Consider the following 16952-nt stretch of genomic DNA (forward strand, 5'->3'; position numbering starts at 1 on the left):
AACCACAGGAAAAACCATAATAGAGAGAGAGAGATAGATATAAAAAGAGAGAGAAAATCAGGTCTAGAGTTCTAAAAATGGAGGTTGGGATTAAACATCAAAAATTAGACACCTGCAACCAAATCCCTCTATACAAGTATTGTTTGATGTGCAAAGTGTGAAAATATGTTTTTCAAGTAACATTTAAACATTCAGTTCAGTTCAGTCGCTCAGTCATGTCTGACTCTTTGCAACCCCATGAACTGCAGCACACCAGGCCTCCCTGTCCATCACCAACTGCCGGAGTCCACCCAAACCCATGTCCATTGAGTCAGTGATACCATCCAACCATCTTATCCTCTGTCATCCCCTTCTCCTCCTGCCCTCAATCTTTCCCAGAGTCAAGGTCTTTTCAAATCAGTCAACTCTTTGCATCAGGTGGCCAAAGTATTGGAGTTTCAGCTTCAGCATCAGTCCTTTCAATGAACACCCAGAACTGATCTCCTTTAGGATGGACTGGCTGGATCTCCTTGCAGTCCAAGGGACCCTCAAGAGTCTTCTCCAACACCACAGTTCAAAAGCATCAATTCTTCAGCGCTCAGCTTTCTTTATAGTCCAACTCTCACATCCATACATGACTACCAGAAAAACCATAGCCTTGACTAGATGGACGTTTTTTGACAAAGTAATGTCTCTGCTTTTTAATATGCTGTCTAGGTTGGTCATAACTTTTCTTCCAAGGAGTAAGTGTCTTTTAATTTCATGGCTGTAGGAAACTGATTTAAACTATTCTCAAAATACATCAAGTTCAGGGGACCCTGGACCAAATTAACCCATGACACATCTTCCAGTTACTAAATAAAGGCTGCCCCTTTTTGAAGATGTCTGCACCCTCCTCTACTCTATTTCTCATCAAGAAGGCATGTACACTCACCCCATCTGCCTCACTCATGTCCAGTGTTACTTTTGAGACTTCCATGATGTTTGCACTTGCTGTTTTTGGTCTAGGTGAAAGCTGAAGCTTTTATAGTTAATGAAATCACTAACAGGAGAGGAGGGGAAATAGAAAGAAGAGATGAGAAGAGAGACAATGAAAGGGAAGGTAAGAAGAGGGAAAGAGAACATTTTCTCTGAGAAAGAGTTGAACATTTGGAGAAAGACTTTCCCGAAAAGGATCATAAGGATGGTCAAGTTAGTAAGAAAACTAAGATTGTGCTGTTATGACAGCCAACTGAGTAGAGATCTCCAGCAAAGAAACACAAAGTCCCATGTGGTCAAAAGGCTCAATTCCAGTGAATGTGGAATTGTGGGAATTGTTGTGGTTTCAACAGAAGTCTGACCACAACACATTTAGGCAAGTGGAAAGAGAAAAGAGAGATAAGCAGCCCAAAACATCCTTTCAGTAAATTATATTTTGTATGTTCTTTGAACAGTTTAATCCACAGGCTAGAGTACATTCTAAAATGATTTTTGAGTTAGTTTATATTTAAAGGTTTGCAAAACAGATGAGAAATTACTATCCTAAATTATAAAAACTTTCTTAAAGTTTAATTTAAATAAATTTTATTTTCAAGATACATGTATCACCAGAGAAAAGGCATTATTGGTAAAGAGCAATGACTCATACTGAATTCTAGAACAGTGTTTGAATATGAGGATAGATGACATCTTGAAGTAACCCAACTTCCTGACAAAACTGTTTTTTTTTTTTCTATTCAACCTTGATACTGACTCCTATTTTAAAGGAATGAAAAAATATTAATGAAAGCATGTATTATGCCCACGATTTACATAGATTATCCTCTCACTCAAATAATAATAAGTACATTTGTGGAACAGTAATAAATTCATTCACAACCAATGATCTGTAGGTTATGGCAGAAAACCAAAGACATACACTACTAGGAGTCTGTGACTGAAGAGAATTTATGGAAGGGACCATTTCACAAAGGCTTCCACACAGTTAAATACATCTGTATAGAATGGTATCCCATCCAAATACTAATGACAGTGGAAAGGCAGCCAGCCCCAGGCCTCAGTTACAAGAGGGAATATTTACTAGAACCCATTCAAGTAAACTTGTAACTGTAGATGGAAAAAAAAAAAATGAACAGGAGCTTCAAGACAGCAATAGCTCCAAACAACCTGAATGATGTGTGACAGGAAGGGAGCTGAGGGAATAAATATCTCAAACCAGTTGTCATCCAGTTTTCCAATTTCTAGTCATTATCTTCCATTTTCTAAACTCAGTCAGAACATAAGGGAGACAGTTGAGTGGACATTAACACCAGTCTTCCCAGTAGCAGAAGAAGAGAAGGGTTATAAAACGGTATCTCCAGCATATCTTCCAGACAATAAACAGTTTTCTCTTGGGGAGTTGTCTAGACTCTACATTATAGCATTTTCTTCAACCAACAAGGTGGTCCCCTTTTGCAACAACAGGGATGTGTCATTTTCTCTCACTATTGGGAAGAGTGGCTCATCAGTTCAGTCAGTTCCGTTGCTCAGTCGTGTCCAGCTCTTTGCGACCCCATGAATCGCAGCACACCAGGCCTCCGTGTCCATCATTATCTCCCGGAGTCCACTCAGACTCACGTCCATCGAGTCAGTGATGCCATCCAGCCATCTCATCCTCTGTCGTCCCCTTCTCCTCCTGCCCCCAATCCCTCCCAGCATCAGTCTTTTCCAATGAGCCAACTCTTCACATGAGGTGGCCAAAGTACTGGAGTTTCAGCTTTAGCATCATTCCCTCCAAAGAAATCCCAGGGCTGATCTCCTTCAGAATAGACTGGATCTCCTTGGAGTCCAAGGGACTCTCAGGAGTCTTTTCCAACACCACAGTTCAAAAGCATCAATTCTTCATTGCTCAGTTTCTTAACAGCGTGGCACATAAGGCAGCGTTATGTTTATTTTTTTATTTATTTATTTGTATTTTTACTTTATTTTACTTTACAATACTGTATTGGTTTTGCAGCATTATGTTTAGTGTAGTGGTATTTTTGTTGTTTGCTCCTTTGTTTATAGCATCTAGCGCCTTTTCTTATGTTGAGAGAATGTGTCACTGTTGACTGTCTTCATGGAGAGGTAGGGAAAAGGTGCTTCTGCCTTTGACTATGAATGCTTGAAGGAAAGACCCTTGCTCTTCCTGCCCTGTGCCCACAAATACAAGTCTCTGGACCCAAGAACACTGAATGAGATGCATTCTTCTAAGACACTCAATTTGTAGTAGATAAGTGGTATTAACTAGAGTTAGGCTTTCTTCTAGACATAGGAAGAAGCTGTGCTCACTTCCTAAGCAGCAGCAACAGCAGTCTGACCAGGCTAAGAACACTTCTGGTACTTGATGTACTTTTACTATTGGGAAGCACTTAGTTCAATCCATTCTGCTAATTTAGCCTTGCAGCTTCTCTGTAATTATCTAAATTCTAAAGATGCTCACAAAAGATGCCCTTGTTGGCTTCTGTTATGTGTGGACAGGAGCATCTTTTTTTTTTTTTTTTAATTAGAGTATACTTGCTTTACAATGTTGTGTTGGTTTCTGCTGTAAAATAAAGTGAAGCAGCTATATGTATTCATATATCTCCTCCCTCTGACTCCCCATATTCCACCTCTCTAGGTCATCAGAGACCATGGATCTGAGTCCCCTATGCTACACAGCAACTTCCCACTAGCTATCTATTTTACACACGGTAGTGTACACACGTCAGTGCTACACTTCAATTCTCACCATCTCCCCCTTATGTCCACGAGTCTGTTCTTTACATCTACATCTTATTGCTGCCTTAAAAGAGATCCACCTGTACCATTTTCTGGATTTCATATATATGCATTAATATATGATATTTGTTTTTCTTTTTCTGTCTGACTTCACTCTGTCTGACAGACTCTAGGTCCATCCACATCTCTGCAAATGGCACAATGCCATTTCTTTTTATGGCTGAGTAATATTCCATTGTATATATGTATGTGTTTACTGCATTGAGTGGCCAGTTGGATGACACCAGGTTTTCCTCAGGTTCACACCACTGATGTGAACCTATCCCAAATTGTCCTATACTCCTTACCCAGCCACTCTCTTGACCTCAGTGACTGATTTAGTCCTTTCTTTGTCCTGACCCTATCCTCAACTGGGTCATTTCTCTTCCCTTATCTACCTATCTTTTAAAATTAGTACTAATTTTTTAATCTCAATACTCACCTTTAGAAAAGTTCAATACTTGAATTCATTTAGATGTGTGTACAGGCTTCCCAGGTGGTGCTAGTGGCAAAGAACCCACCTGCCAATGCAGGAGGCATAAGACACACAGCTTTGGTCCCTCAGGAAGATCCCCTGGAGAAGAGCATGGCAATCCACTCCAGTATTCTTGACTAGAGAATCCCATGGACAGAGGAGCTTGGCAGGCCACTGTGCATGGGTTTGCAAAGAGTCAGACATGACTGGTATGTAACTAATAGAAGCTTGATTTTCAAACAGTAGATTTTCAGGTGTCAGAGGTCAGCTGTAAGTTGAGCTATCTAGGGAACAAGAAGACTATCCTGGCAGTCTTAAAAAATCTCAGCAGTGAGATGACTGATTACCCTGCTTAAAAATCTGAACGTGGGACTTCCCTGGTGGTCCAGTGGCTGGGACTCATCTCTCAGTGGGGACCTGGGTTTGATCCCTAGTCAGGGAACTAGATCTCACATGTGGCAACTAAAGATCCTGCATGCAGCAGCAAAGCCCAAGGATCCCGTGTGCTGTGACTGAGACTTGGTGCAGCCAAATAGATAAAGAAACATTAAAAAAAAATCTGAATACTAAAAGAAAGAGGAAAAACAGCATTTTATACTCGTCTCCTGCAGATCAGCCACAATGAGCTACACACTTTCAGATGACATTATCTTTTTTTATTCTCACAATATAAAAGTTTAGGAAATTTCCCCAAATAACTGCTGTTTAGACACAGAGCTGGGATTTTAACATGTAACTCCTCAGCTCCTGCCATACTACCACTCTGCCTAAAAATCACAGCTACTTCTTTAAAGATTCTGACATTCCAAGTGTGAGAAAATTAGTGGCAGCAGTCAGTTCAGTGACAAAAGTACAGGAGACTATATAGGATCTTATGTATCAAGATGAATTTTTGACAGCACTAGAGACATTTTATGAAGAAGTCATGAATTTGACTGGGTTATGCTTAGAACATCTACTAGAAAACCACTTCTTAAATTACTATTTTATTTTCTATGGCATTGATGGAAAGGAAACTGTATAATTTGCTTATGTGTCAGAGGTAGTCTGTTTGTTTACTGTTAATGATAGTCAAAATATCTAACATGTAATAATGTTCTGGTAACACTTAAATCAACCTGATTATATTGGAAAACTAATAAACAATAACTAGAATTTTTTTTTAATATGCTTCTGGCTGTGGAAGCACTGCCAATCTGTAAAATATTTGAATTCCAAACCACAAATGGATGTGTATTCAATTGTATAATCAAAGGGGAGGAAATAAAAAACACAGTTTTGATTGAGCAGCCTTTTAACCTGAAATTAAAGAAAAATAACTGAAAATTATAAAAGGACCCTTCAATTTTGAATTTTAATTTTAGGGAATTAATATTATTTTGTGACCATGATGAGGTTAGTGTAATTGAATTCTTTTTGGTAATCGAGTTTCATAGGTGTGACTGGAAGCAGCTGCAAAAGCAAATCAAGTCTTCTCAGAAAGAATATTAATAGGATTCTGAAACTCCTCATTCCCAAGAGAAAAGTAAAACTTAAGCTAAATACTTGAAAGAATACACATTTTACATGTTTCTTTTATTAGTGATGAGAGTTGCTTATTAATCAATGTTTAACAATGTAATTACAGCTGTTTTAGTCTCACCAGATAACACAGATTAATAAATGACCTGCAGCTAGTGAAGTGTGCAGAAAGGGTAATGAATTCTTTCCATCAGCACTCTAATTTATTAGTAATAAACAAAGACCATGATGAATTAGGAGAATTGTAGAGTTTCTGAATATTGAAATCAAATTTCCAGATGAAAGCATTTAATCATTCAGTTTTCCTTCATTTACTTCTCTTCATGTCTGATAATGTGGTGGGATTTGCTTTTCTGGACTGCATTAAATAGTTCATCTAAAACTCATATCTTATACTGTTTGCAAGTTTACATTGATCCAACTCTTATTATTATATATGTTTTTACCTAACACTGAAAGTAGTATAATTTTGATATCAACTAATCAAATTATGATGTTGAGAAGAGCTCCTGTTCCAGCTCGAGGAGGCACTATTGGATGAGGCACTATTTTTCCAAAACTGGTTTTAACTATATAGAATTCTATTTGACAAATTGAGCTAACTCAAAGGAGAAAGACACAAATGCATATGCTTTATGATAAATATAACCAAAATCTGATGGGGAAGAAAAGTTACTAGTCATATGCACACACATAATTAACATTGTATAATATTTGACAATCATTTGAAATATGTCTTTAATTCTAGCCCCATTTTGAACTTCGGTAGCAGAGAGGAGTTCAAATATGAGCACTACCTGGTGGCATATGTTAATTATAATACACGTCCCTTCTGTTGTCTCTAGTTATCACCATATGCTATTTTGTTATTACTTTTGTGGGAAGGACATTCCAAATCTGAGTCACTAACTTAGAATTGCAATATTGCATTAAAAATAATTAGAAGCATAAGATACCAAGGCTTTTCTTACATTATTTAAGACAAGAAATGATTATGCCTATATATGTATATAAAGCACATGTATATATGTTGTGTGTATGTGTATGTACAGGTCACATACTGCTAAACTGTATTTTAAGAAGTGGATCCTGAAAGATCCTTAAAGATCCTTTAAGTCACAGGATAAAGAGTGAACAACAAGTGTGAAAATTCAAAGGATAAGAATTTGAAGCAAAATAAATTGTTGCACTAACTTTGTGCTCAGAATGGAAATAATTTAGTGAGAAAATTATTCTCTCCTGATGAGAAAGCCTAAATCAGAATTTTTCAAAACCCCAAGGGTTGACACTGATTCCTGTATCCACTTACTGCTGTAGGCACCCTCTTTTGTTGTATCTTGAGTCTAGCTGGTAAAACAGAAAGCTTTTTCTTTCATGTAAAAAAAAGCAAGTAAGTAGAGGGAGAACTACTTATACATAAGCAGAAGGTAACCTAGTTAGTGCTTTTTCTACATACAAATTTCAAAAGAAGGGTGTTAAAAGCTTCAACACTAAGACTGGAAAGTGTAGCCTGCAATTGCTGGAGAAACTGAAGTCATCATACATCATTAGGAGGGATGTGAAATGTTTCAGGTACTGTCAAAAAAAAAGTTTGACAATTTCTCAAAAAAATTAAATGTAATTGTGATTAAAAAGCTTCCAGCAACAAAAGTCCAGGGCCAGATGGCTTCACAGGCAAATTCTATCAAACATTTAGAGAACAGCTAACACCTTAACTTCTGAAACTTTTCCAAAAAATTGCAGAGAGAGAAACACTCCCAAACTCATTCTACAAGACCACCATCACCCTGAGACCAAAATCAGACAAAAACATCACAAAAAAGAAAATTCAGGCCAATATCACTGATGCAAAAGTCCTCAACAAAATACTGGCAAACTGAATCCAACAACACATGAAAAGGATCATATACCACGATCAAGTAGGATTTATCCGAGGGTTGCAAAATTCTTTAATATATGCAAATAAATGTGACATACCATATTAACAAATTGAAGAAAAATCATATGATCATCTCAATAGATGCAGAAAAAGCTTTCAACAAAATTCAACACACATGATAAAAATAAACAAAAAATAAACTCTCCAGAAAGTGGGCATGGAGCAAACCTACCTCAACAAAATAAAGACCACATATGACAGAGCGACATCAAACATTATTCTCAAAGGTGAGAAATTGAAAGTATTTCCTCTAAAATTAGGAACGAGGGTTGTTTGCCTTCTTACCACTATTATTCAGTATAATTTTGGAAGTCCTAGCCATGGCAATCAGAGCAGAAATGCAAATAAAAGGCATCCAAACTGCCAAAGAAGAAAAAGAAATAAATGGAATTTAAAATGGCAAAGAAGGAAAACTGTCACTGTTTGCAGATGACATGATAATATAAACAGAAAATCTTAAAGATGCCCAAGTAAACTATTAGAACTAATCATTGAATTTACAAAAGTTGCAGGATACAAAAATAATACACAGAAATCTCTTATATCTCTATAGACTAACAATGGAAGATCAGAAAGATATTAAGGAAACAATCTCATTTACCATTGCTACAAAAAGAATAAATTACCTAGGAATAAACTTACCAAAGAGGCAAAAGACCTGTACACAGAAACTATAAGATACTGATGAAAGAAATCAAAGGGAACATAAATAGATGGAGAGATATACCATATTCTTGGATTAGAAGAATCAGTATTGTGAAAATGACTATACTACCCAAAGCAATCTACAAATTCAGTGCAATCCCTATCAAATCACCAATGGCATTTTTCACAGAACTAGAACAAAACTTTTTTACAGTTTGTTTGGAAACTCAAAAGATCTCAAATAACAAAAGCAATCTTGAGGATAAAAAGAAAAACAAATTGGAGGAATCAGACTCCCTGACTTCAGACTATACTATAGGGTTACAGTGGTCAAGACTGTACAGTACTGGCACAAAAACAGAAATATAGGTCAATGGAAAAGGATAGAAAACCCAGAGATAAACCCACATACCTATGTCACCTAATCTATGAAAAAGGAGGCCAGAATGTAAAATGGAGGAAAGACAGCCTCTTCAAAGAAGTTTTGTTGGGAAAACTGGACAGTTACATGTAAAAGAATGGTACTACAACACTCCCTAACATACACAAAAATAAACTCAAGATGGATTAAAGACCTAAAACTCTTAGAGGTAAACATAGAACATTCTTGGATATAAATCCCAGCAAGATCTTTTTTGGCTCACTTCCTAGAATAATGAGAATAATAAGTACTATTTATAATAGCTAGGACATGGAAGTAACCTAGATGCCCATTGACAGATGGATAAAGAAGTTGTGGTACATATACACAATGGAATATGACTCAGCCATAAAAGGAACACATTTGACTCAGTTCTAACAAGTTGGATGAGCCTAGAGCCTATTATACAGAGTGAGCAAGTTAGAGAAAGACAGATCTTGTATACTAATGAATATATATGGAATTTAGAAAGATGGTACTGATGAACCTATCTGCTGGGTGGCAATGGAAACACAGACATAAAGAACTGACTTATGGACACAGTGGGGGAAGGAGAGGGTGGGACATGGGGCAAGTTCACAGAGTAGCATTGAAACATGTATTACCACATGTAAAATTAGCCAGTGGAAATTTGCTGTATGACACAAGGAGGTCACACCTGGTGCTCTGTGACAACCTAGAGGAGTGGGGTGGAGCAGAAGGTGGGAGGGAAGTTCAAGAGGAAGGAGATATATGTATACCTGTATCATGTTGATGTATCACAGAAACTGATACAATGTTGTAAAGCAATTATCCTCCAATTAAAAATAAACATATAAAATAAACAAATTGGACCTAATTAAATTTAAAGGTTCTGAACAGCAAAGGAAACCATAAAAAAGATGGACTGACAACCCTCAGAATGAGAGAAAATATTTGCAAATGAAGCAATGGAGAAAGAATTAATTTACAAAGTTACACAAACAGCTCATGCAGTTCAATTTCAAAAAACAACCAATGCACTTAAAAAAAAAAAATGGGCAGAAGACTTAAATAGACAGTTCTCAAGAGAAGACACAGGGATGGCCAACACACATGAAAGGATGCTCAACATCACTAACAGAAATGCAAATCAAAACTACAATGAGAAATGTATGATCTCAAAACTACAATGATTCTGACCTCACACTGGTCAGAATGGCCATCATCACAAAATCCACAAACAATAAATGCTGAAGAGGGTATGGCGAAAAGAGGGACCCTCTTGCAATGTAGGTGGGAATGTAAATTGACACTGTCACTATGGAGAACAGTATGGAGGTTCCTTAGAAAACTAAAAATAGAACTACCAGGTGACCCAGCAATCCCACTATTAGGAAGATAAAACCATAATTCAAAAAGATACATGCACCCTAATATTCATAGCAGCACTATTTGCAGTAGCCAGGATGTGGAAGCAACCTAGATGCCCATCAACAGAAGAAAGGATAGAAAGGATATGGTACACACATATACAATGGAGTATTACTCAGCCATAAAAAGGAATAAACTGGGTCATTTGCAGAGATGGGGATGGACCTAGAGAGTATCATACAAAGGGAAATCACAGAAAAACAAATATTGTTTATTAACGTATATATGTGAAATGAGAAAAAAAATGGTATCAGTTCAGTTCAGTCGCTCAGTCGTGTCCGAATCTTTGCGACCCCATGAATCGCAGCACGTCAGGCCTCCCTGTCCATCACCAACTCCCGGAGTTCACTCAGACTCACGTCCATCGAGCCAGTGATGCCATCCAGCCATCTCATCCTCTGTCGTCCCCTTCTTCTCCTGCCCCAATCCCTCCCAGCATCAGAGTCTTTTCCAATGAGTCAACTCTTCGCATGAGGTGGCCAAAGTACTGGAGTTTCAGCTTTAGCATCATTTCTTCCAAAGAAATCCCAGGGCTGATCTCCTTCAGAATGGACTGGTTGGATCTCCTTGCAGTTCAAGGGACTCTCAAGAGTCTTCTCCAACACCACAGTTCAAAAGCATCAATTCCATGGCATAAGGATTGAGAACAAGAATATACTGCATAGGGAACTCTATTCAATGCTCTGAGGTAACCTAAATGAGAAGGAAATCCAAAAAAGAGGATATATATGTAAACATATAGTTTATTCATTTTCCTTTACATTAGAAACTAACACAACACTGTAAAGCAACTATACTCATAAATTAAAAAAAAAAAATAGAAAAACAGTAAAATGGAACCTTTGTGGAAAAAGTACAATGAAGATGATTAAGCTGTAAAGAAATAAAATGAAGAAGTTAAAAAAATATATATACAACTGAGCAATCCACTCAGTACATACCCAGCAGAAATGAAAAGAGGTACTTGAATACATATTCACCTGCACTCACAGCACACTGTTCACAGTAGCTAAAAGGTCCTTTGTCAACAAAGGTCTGTTTAGCCAAGGCTATGGTTTTTCCAGTGGTCATGTATGGATGTGAGAGTTGGACTATAACAAAAGCTTAGCACTGAAGATCTGATGCTTTTGATCTGTGGTGTTGAGAAGACTCTTGAGAGTCCCTTGGACTGCAAGGAGATCCAACCAGTCCATCCTAAAGGAGATCAGTCCTGGGTGTTCATTGGAAGGACTGATGCTGAAGCTGAAACTCCAATACTTTGGCCACCTCATGTGAAGAGCTGACTCATTTGAAAAGACCCTGATGCTGGGAAAGATTGAGGGCAGGAGGAGAAGGGAACGACAGAGGATGAGATGGTTGAATGGCATCACTGACTTGATGGACATGAGTTTGAGTGAACTCTGGGAGTTGGTGATGGAGAGGGAGGCCTGGTGGGCTGTGGTTCATGGGTTTGCAAAGAGTCAGACAGGACTGAGCAACTGAACTGAACTGAACTGACCCACCAAAGGATGGATGGACACAATTATTACAATGTATTGTTATTTAGCAGGAAAAGTAAATGAAGTATTGATAAATGCTACAATTTGGAGGAAACTTGAACACATTCTGAGTGAAAGCAGTCAGCCAGAAAACACCACATACTGTTCTTGCCTGGAGAGTCCCAGAGACAAGGGAGCCTGGTGGGCTGCCGTCTGTGGGGTCACACAGAGTCGGACACGACTGAAGCGATGCAGCAGCAGCAGCAGCACTGATGGTATGATATCATTTGTGTTAAATATATAGGACAGGAAAAACCCAGAGAAAGAGAGCTGACTGGCAGTTGTCAGCTGGTGAGAGTAGAGAAGAATGAGAATGAGGAGTAACTGATTAGTAGGTTTCCTTTTGGGTGGTAAAAATGCTTCAGAATCAGATAAAGTTCACAGTTGCACATATTATGAATGTACTAAATACCACTGAATTAACATTTAAAATCCTCAATTTTATATTATATGAATTTCACTTCAATATTATTAAAAACAAATCAGGAAATAGATAAAATCATAATAAACAATGGCTAAGTAGTGTTTACTCCAGAAAGAATGACCAAAATGAGGATCTCTACTTAAGTAAAAAATGTATATAATTATATGAAGATCAATAAAGTTGAAAGAGCCAATAATAACAAAATAAACTCTAATAGAGAAGGAAAAAATAAAATGATAAATACTAGTAACAGATATTTAACAAAAACAAAATTATACTGAAGAGTGAAATGTTAATAACACAGAATTTAAGAATTAAGACATCTGTGTCAACTATTGCAATTGTGAAAATTATTGTGGACAATTTTGTTAATGCAATTGGACTTAAAGATGGGAAAATTTTTAAATACTGAAGGAATAAAAATATATATCTATTTACAAAACAAATGATACATCCTCAGAAAAATCCTAAAGATACCAAACTTTCAGAATTAAAATAGAATTCAGTAAGCTGGGGAGAATATCCAAAAAACATGCCAAGTTCCATAAATAATTCCCAGTAACAAGTTAGAAAAAAAGGCTGTAAAATGAAAGTTCCAGTCACAATTATTTAAGATTACAAAATACAATTAGCATTTTTCTTTTTAAATAAAGTACCTATATAAAGGACCTGGAACACAAAGCTTTCTCAACACTCTTAGCCACCAACATCACTTAGATAAGTTTGTGGTAATACGTTCCCAGGGCATTGGGGTAGTGTCCATTCCATAGAAGAATTCAGGGATTGGAGTTCCTCAAACCTACCATAGATGCATGAGGGTTCCAGCATGGCAGAGATCTGTAACTAGTCCCAGTGAAGAAGACGGGGAAACTGGAGAAGATAAGGCATTCATGAGATATGGATGATGTGGAGTCAGAGCCAGCGCAAAGGAAGTTGGGTCCATGTAGCAAATTGTTCTCCAAGTCAACTAGGCAGGTGAATGATCAACAATAATACAATTTGTTAAATGACTACTGATTGAGTTCTTTTGCTGAAAGACAACTATTGTAAAATTTGACTGTAAGACACCATGGTGAGTTATGTTCAAACTTCAAACTGTTACAATCACTCTGGGAGATACATTTTTATCCCTATTAGACAGATGGGGAAACTGAAACTAAACAGCTGGAAGACACCTGCCCTAAATCACAAAATGAATAAGAATAGATGTACATGAACTGAAATAAACAATGCAAAGAATAGAGGAAAATGATAGAATGGGAAAGACTAGAGATCTCTTCAAGAAAACTGGAGACACCACGGGAATATTTCATACAAAGATGGGCATGTTAAAGGACAGAAATTTAAGGACCTAACGGAAGCAGAAGAGATTAAAAAGATGTGGCAAGAAAACACAGAATTATACAAAACACAGCAGTGACCACAGGACTGGAAAAGGTTACTTTCTGTCCCAATCCCAAAGAAGAGCGACAAAGAATGTTCAAATTACTGTACAATTGTGCTCATTTAACATGTTTATAAGATTATGCTCAAAATCCTTCAAGCTAGGGTTTTTTTTTTTAATTTTTTAAATTTTAAAATCTTTAATTCTTACATGCGTTCCCAAACATGAACCCCCCTCCCACCTCCCTCCCCATAACATCTTTCTGGGTCATCCCCATGCACCAGCCCCAAGCATGCTGCATCCTGCGTCAGACATAGACTGGCGATTCAATTCACATGATAGTATACATGTTAGAATGTCATTCTCCCAAATCAAGCTAGGTTTTAGTACATGAACTGAGAACTTCCAGATGTACAAGGTGGGTTTCCAAAATGCTGATATTCGTTAGGTCATGGAGAAAGCAAGGAAGTTCCAGAAAAACATCTACTTCTGATTCATTAACTATACTAAAGCCTTTTACTATGTGGATCACAACAAACTATGGAAAATGTTTAGAGACAGCAATACCAGACCATCTTATCTACCCCCTGAGAAACCTGTACACAGGTCAAGAAGCAACACTCAGAACCAGACATGGAACAATGGGCTGGTTCAGAGTTGGGAAAGGAGTGTATCAAGGCTATATATTGTCACCCTGCTTATTTAACTTATATGCAGAGTACCTCATGTGAAATACTTGGCTGGATAAGTCACAAGCTGGAATCAAGATTATAGAAATATCAACAATCTCAGATGTGCAGATAATACCACTCTAATGGCAGAAAGAATCTGCCTGCAATGCAGCAGACCCAGGTTCAATTCCTGAGTCAGGAAGATCCCCTGGAAAAGGAAATAGCAACCCACTCCTGTGTTCTTGCCTGGAGAATCCCATGGACAGCGGAGCCTGGTCCATGTGGTTGCAAGAGTCAGACACAACTTAGCAACTAAACCACCACCAATGGCAGAAGATGAACACGATCTAAAGAGCCTCCTGCTGAGGGTGAAAGATAAGAATAAAAAAGTTGCACTGAAACTCAACATTCAAAAAACTAAGATTACAGCATCCAGTTCCATCACTGGCAAATAGATGGGGAAATGTGGAAGCGGTGACAGATTTTATTTTCTTGGGCTACAACATCACTGCTGATGGTGATTGCAGCTATGAAATTAAAAGAAGCTTTCTCCTTGGAAGGAAAGCTATGACAAACCTAGACAGCATATTAAAAAGTAGAGACATCACTTTGCCGACAGAGGTCTGTATAGTCAAAGCTATGTTTTTTTCTAGTAGTCATATATGGAGGAGAGAGTTGAGTCATAAAGAAGGATGAGTGCTGAAAAATTGACACTTTTGAATTGTGGTGTTATGATGCTTTTGAATTGTGGTGTTAGAGAAGACTTGAAAATCCCTTGGACTTCAAGGAGATCAAACCAGGCAATCCTAAAGGAAATCAACCCTGAATATTCATTGGAAGGGCTGAAGCTGAAGCTCCAATACTTTGGCCATTTGATATGAAAGGCCAACTCACTGGAAAAGACACTGATGCTGGGAAAGACTGAAGGGAAAAGGACAAGGACAAGATTATTAGATAGAATCACCAATTCAATGGACACGAATTTGTGCAAATTCTGGGAGACAGTGGAAGACGGAGGAGCCTGGTGTGCTATAGTCCATGGGGTTGCAAAGAATGGGACATGACTCAGCAACTGAACAACAACAGTAGTGATGCATGCATACATCATTATTCAACAGAGTCGCCCAGAACAAGACTGTAGGAAAGGTTTTGATGGTTTTCCTGAATAATATTTATTTTCAAGACATATGCCTGGCACTAAGAGTTGAACTAACTACAAAGATCACATTCAATTAGAGAACAGGCACCATCAATTATTTTCCTGTCATACAATTTTTCTAACAGTGCAGCCTTAGAACTTAGTTCAGTTCAGTTCAGTTCAGTCACTCAGTAGTGTCTGACTCTTTGCGACCCCATGAATTGCAGCATGCCAGGCCTCCCTGTCCATCACCATCTCCTGGAGTTCACTCAAACTCACGTCCATCGAGTCAGTGATGCCATCCAACCATCTCATCCTCTGTCATCCCCTTCTCCTCTTGCCCCCAATCCCTCCCAGCATCAGAGTCTTTTCCAATGAGTCAAGTCTTCTCATGAGGTGGCCAAAGTACTGGAGTTTCAGCTTTAGCATCATTCCTTCCAAAGAACACCCAGGGCTCATCTCCTTCAGAATGGACTGGTTGGATCTCCTTGCAGTCCAAGGGACTCTTAAGAGTCTTCTCCAACACCACAGTTCAAAAGCATCAATTCTTCGGCGCTCAGCTTTCTTCACAGTCTAACTCTTGCATCCATACATGACCACTGGAAACTTAGTTAGGCCTGAGTTATTGATGCTATAGTTATCATATATTATTATTATAGTTATTGAAGCTACTTCTTGAGAAAATCGTTTATGGCAAATGGTGAGATGGAATAGAAAATTTATTATCAATTTATACATGATGCAAACAGGGGGAATAGAGCAAGTGCTTAGAGACTTTAATAAATGTTGTTCGAGGTTATGTGCTAATACAACATATATGAAGAAGAGACAAAAATAGAGGGTTATATGGAAATATTCTTTGTTTGAACTATCAAACAAACATAGTCCTAAAAAATTTATACCAAAAACCATAAACCAGGAAAGAACCTCTGCTGGGGAACATGAAATTAAAACATACTTATTTCCCCAGATTGTCCAGATAGCACACATGGCTGATTATGAGCTGATTTAATAATTCCTTTTATCAAAGGTGAAAGTATTTGATAGACAAGGATACATTTACAGCATTCTGAATCTATATTCACTTCCCCTGCTGAGCTCAGACAAGGTTATTAAAAATGACACAGAAGCTATTGGATCTGCAGCAGTAAGAGAGTTGTTTATGGCTGGCTTCCTGGATGTAAAGAACAGGAAACCTTGTTACAGTAACATGGAGTGTGTTTCTCTAATCAACTGCTAATAGAATGGAGATGGGGTAAACAGAGATGGCTTTTGCCAAGACATAAATCTCTGATAAGGTAAAGGATTTTTCTCCATCAAGCTATGAAAGGAAACCCTTTTAGGAACTTCCACTTCAAATCTTTCCTTTTGAGATATTTTCCTTGCAAGAAACTTCAGCCTATTCATGGCAGATGCAAAGGACTTGTTTAGTGGGATATGACCATTTTACAACTCAAAAATGGCTTGGTAAGGACCTAGGACTTGAACTTAATGAAATTTGGAATAATAATGTGTTTTAACTTCTGTGCCTATATTATTCAGTGGGCCATCTTTCAGCTTCTTTCCTTTTTGATTTATTCTACTACATGTTGAGAATAGTGATCAATAAGTACATGTGTAATACAGTCTATTATGAGAGTAACTGTGCATTAAGGAGTAAAGCTAGATT

At 37.7% G+C, this 16952-nt stretch overlaps 1 long non-coding RNA gene across 2 annotated transcripts in view; it reads right to left on the reverse strand.

Moving 5' to 3' along the window:
- Positions 1–5770: 5770 nt before the first annotated feature.
- LOC105612662 (uncharacterized) overlaps positions 5771–16952 on the reverse strand; it is a 33604-nt gene continuing 22422 nt past the window's right edge. Inside the window, exons 3-4 of one of the 2 annotated variants that reach the window (XR_009601621.1) lie at positions 12894–13057; positions 5771–10821 (exon numbers count right to left, since the gene is read on the reverse strand). This is a non-coding gene — a long non-coding RNA (uncharacterized LOC105612662). The remainder of the gene's footprint in view (positions 10822–12893; positions 13058–16952) is intronic. The other variant, XR_001042176.5, reaches the window with a different exon arrangement.

Source organism: Ovis aries, chromosome 8 (genome assembly GCF_016772045.2).
Source record: "Ovis aries strain OAR_USU_Benz2616 breed Rambouillet chromosome 8, ARS-UI_Ramb_v3.0, whole genome shotgun sequence".
In the NCBI taxonomy this organism is placed as follows: Eukaryota; Metazoa; Chordata; class Mammalia; order Artiodactyla; family Bovidae; genus Ovis; species Ovis aries.